This window comes from Bos taurus, chromosome 12 (genome assembly GCF_002263795.3).
Source record: "Bos taurus isolate L1 Dominette 01449 registration number 42190680 breed Hereford chromosome 12, ARS-UCD2.0, whole genome shotgun sequence".
In the NCBI taxonomy this organism is placed as follows: Eukaryota; Metazoa; Chordata; class Mammalia; order Artiodactyla; family Bovidae; genus Bos; species Bos taurus.
The window spans coordinates 56340980-56344930 of NC_037339.1; the positions used below are offsets into that span (position 1 = coordinate 56340980).

A 3951-nucleotide genomic window follows, 5' to 3' on the forward strand; every position below is an offset into this window, starting at 1 on the left:
CTTTGTGTCAGTTAAACACAGATTTCTTATCCATTTTAATGCTAGATGATTGACTGTCTCAAACTATATTAAATTATTAATTAAGAAGGACTATGAGGTGTGTTTTCCATTTCTTCCATATCACCATCCATCAGTTTTCTAATCTGTAAATAAAAGGCCAGACAAGAAGTTTCCTATGATAATTTTCTTCTAAATTGTCGTTGTAGTTGTAGCTGTCACATCCAATTCTTTGCAACCCCATGGACTGCAGCATGCCAGGCCTCAGGGTCCTTCACTGTCTCCCACTGTCTCTCAAACTTATGTTCACTGAGTCAGTGATGTTATCTAACCATCTTATCTCTGATTGCCTCCTCCTCCTCCGGTAGGAAAGTTTCAGGAAACTTTCCCAGCATAAGGGTCTTTTCCAATAAGTCAGTTCTTTGCATCAAGTGGCCAAAGTATTAGAGCTTCAGCTTTAGTATCAGCCCTTCCAATGAATATTCAGGATTGATTTTCTTTAGGATGGACTGGTTGGATCTCCTTGCAGTCCAAGGGACTCTCAAGAGACTTCTCCAACACCACAATTCAAAAGCATCAATTCTTTGGCTCTCAGCTTTCTTTATGGTCCAACTTAATATTTCTAATTTTGCATAATAGTTTCAATTTTGTCCACCAAAATGACAGAGATAAATCAAAAATTTATTGTTAACTTCCCCCTTATCTGAAACTAAATTTTAGTTAATTCCAGAGAAAGCTCAACAAGAGAATTTCTAGAAAAAGTACTTATCTGGAACATCTAAATTTATGGCAACTTAAGTTTTCTTTTCTTTTTGTTTGTGTTTTTCAAGGAAAATTTAATAACAAGGTAGATAACATATGCTTATCTAACATGTATGTTTCTATTAGGGAAGCTAAAGCAAAACATCCTGTTTTTTTGGTAATTTATGGCCCTGTATGTGTGTGCACTGCAGGGCAATTTCAAAAATACTGTGATTATAATTTTAGAACTTCAGAATCTGAATAAGTACCAGAGTTCTCACCTTTTTTATATGTAAAAAGAAAATAAAATACTTTGAAAATTCTTTGAAGCTTGAACAAAAATTCTGTAGCTATATTCTTAGATCGTTCTGTAGAGTCCTCATGATTCACATGATACAAGGGAAGCTTCAGATCAGTGTTTTAGAGAATTCGTTTCACCTCTCATGATCTCATTAATCAGGAGAATGTTGGTGGCAATAACAGTGCAGAAGTGAAGAAGCTGTTTCTACACAAAATAGCTATCCCATATGTTTACTTCTTCTGCTACCACTGGCTCACCTGTGTTCAAGTCCACATCCACAAGTAGACCTGATTCCGAATGTTCTGCTTGAATTTTAACTAATGTTTCCAAAGGTTTAAAACCAGAATGCTGAACAAGAATTTGGGGATAATGAGCAAGGCATCAGTAAATGCATTCCAAGTTGGGTCCTGACTTTTATACTGGGCTTGCATTTAATCAAGACTTCTGCCATTGCCTTATCCACTCCACCAGGCCTGGGATTACAAAGACATCATCAATAGCATTTTTATTAGCACTCAAGCCATTTATGATTGCACCTTTGATTTGAGCCAGTGTGTGCGTATTTGGTCCTTTGATCAATAATGTGAGAGGACAATGACTGTTTAATTTCTCAACAAAGGTGAACTTCTTTTCTTCTGATGGATATTCATAGACAAGTCCTGCACATCCCAAACAATCAGGATTTGGACCACCAAGAAAATTTAGGGCTAGCCCATCATAAGCAAGAGTCAGCCTTTCCATATTTCTCCTTTTAGCTCTTCTCAGATCTAGTCTGCCTCTTTTCAAAAGCATCTAAGAAAATGGTATCAATTTCCTTTCAACGAAGAACAGCAAATTCTTTATCCGAATCACTACAGACTTTCTTTTTCGGGTCTATTATTTTTTGACTCTGTCTTCAGTGAATTTTGTTTTAGCTCTTACTAGTTACTCCTTCTCCTCTCTACTCTTGTTTAAAAAAACAAAACAACACAGAATTCACCTCTTTTTTTTTTCATATTCTAATAACACCACATTGTATCTGAGGATGTACACCTCTTTTACTATCTTTCTCATATCAGGATGCTGTGCCCCATAGTCCAAAACAAGACTTCTGATTAAGCCTGGATTGGTTTCAGGTTTATGTTTCATCCCCATGATCTCAACCATGATGAGGTCAATAGGTTCATCTTTTCTTTTTATGCCCAAAATAGAGTTCACTGTAGCCTCTGTTAAGACATCAGCAAGTTCAGCATGAATTTTAGTTCACAGAGATATTCAGGGCACATCTATCTATAAGTGTTTCCTTGTCCATCTCTTTCTTTACTTTGTTCCAAAAACTGAAGTGCATTTCCTTTGAAGCTTCAAATATTTTTGTAATTATTCTGGGATGAAGATCTTCAAACATGTAGAGAGCCATGTGCTTTCAGTTCAGTTCAGTTCAGTTGCTCAGTCGTGTCCGACTCTTTGCGACCCCATGAATTGCAGCAAGCCAAGCCTCCCTGTCCATCACCAACTCCCAGAGTTCACTCAAACTCATGTCCATCGAGTCGGTGATGCCATCCAGCCATCTCATCCTCTGTCATCCCCTTCTCTTCCTGTCCCTAATCCCTCCCAGCATCAGAGTCTTTTCCAATGAGGCAACTCTTCGCATGAGGTGGCCAAAGTATTGGAGTTTCAGCTTTAGCATCATTCCTTCCAATGAACACCCAGGACTGATGTCCTTTAGGATGGACTGGTTGGATCTCCTTGCAGTCCAAGGGACACTCGAGAGTCTTCTCCAGCACCACAGTTCAAAAGCATCAATTCTTTGGTTTTCAGCTTTCTTCACAGGCCAAGTCTCACATCCATACATGACCACTGGAAAAACCATAGTCTTGACTAGACTGACCTGTGTTGGCAAAGTAATGTCTCTGCTTTTGAATATGCTATCTAGGTTGGTCATAACTTTCCTTTCAAGGAGTAAGCATCTTTTAATTTCACAGCTGCAATCACCATCTGTAGTGATTTGGGAGCCCTCCCAAAAAAAGTCTGACACTGTTTCCACTGTTTCCCCATCTGTTTCCCATGAAGTGATGAGACCAGATTCCATGATTCTCATTTTCTGAATGTTGAGCTTTAAGCCAACGTTTTCACTCTCCTCTTTCATTTTCATCAAGAGGCTTTTTAGTTCCTCTTCACTTTCTGCCATGAGCTTTAGGAGCTCTCTAATGATTAGGACACTGGCAGTATACCATCCACAGTTTTGTCATCCTGGGCTGTTGCTACTTTAGCTGTTAAGGAGGTTGTCAGGTGTTGAATTTGCAATTTATGAAGAAGCACATTTCCATCTTTAGTAGCTTGATGTCTCCAGCACCAGAAGCAAGCATCTTCATGGTGCCCTTAGGTTCCAAGTTGATCCTCAGCACGTCCTACATCCCTTGAACCCCTGCACTGCACTGATATTGACCACCAATGCTGCTTGGGCTCAGGACACCTTGGCCTTGGGGTTTAGGATTTTCACAGCCCCCATAGCTGACCCAGCAGAGGAAGATAAATGTCCTAGCATATGGAAAGCCCTGAGGCAGTTCAGTGTGACCAACAACTTACTTTTTCTTTACTGCAAATTCAGAATTCTTTATAAAAGTGTCAGTGAGTTTCTAATTGCCAAATTCAGCTGCTGCTGCTGCTGCCAAGTTGCTTCAGTCATGTCCGACTCTGTGCTGAATTGATCTTATACTATCTCTTTGCTGAGGTAGCTTCATAATACACTTTCTATAATGCTTCTCTATGCTTGATATCTTTATCCTCTGGTTCTTCTCTCTGTGATGGTTCCTTTGTAATATCACCATCTGTCTCTGCTAGTACTTTTTATCTATGCAATCACATGCTGCTTATGCATCAGTTATTCTTAAAAGTGTATCTGCACCCTATATTCCTCACCTTGCTGTCTAGAT

The 3951-nt window shown here is 39.2% G+C and overlaps 1 pseudogene; it reads right to left on the minus strand.

The window, feature by feature from the left end:
• Positions 1 to 1150: 1150 nt before the first annotated feature.
• LOC100140227 (T-complex protein 1 subunit zeta-like) lies at positions 1151 to 3527 on the minus strand (annotated as a pseudogene).
• Positions 3528 to 3951: the final 424 nt, after the last annotated feature.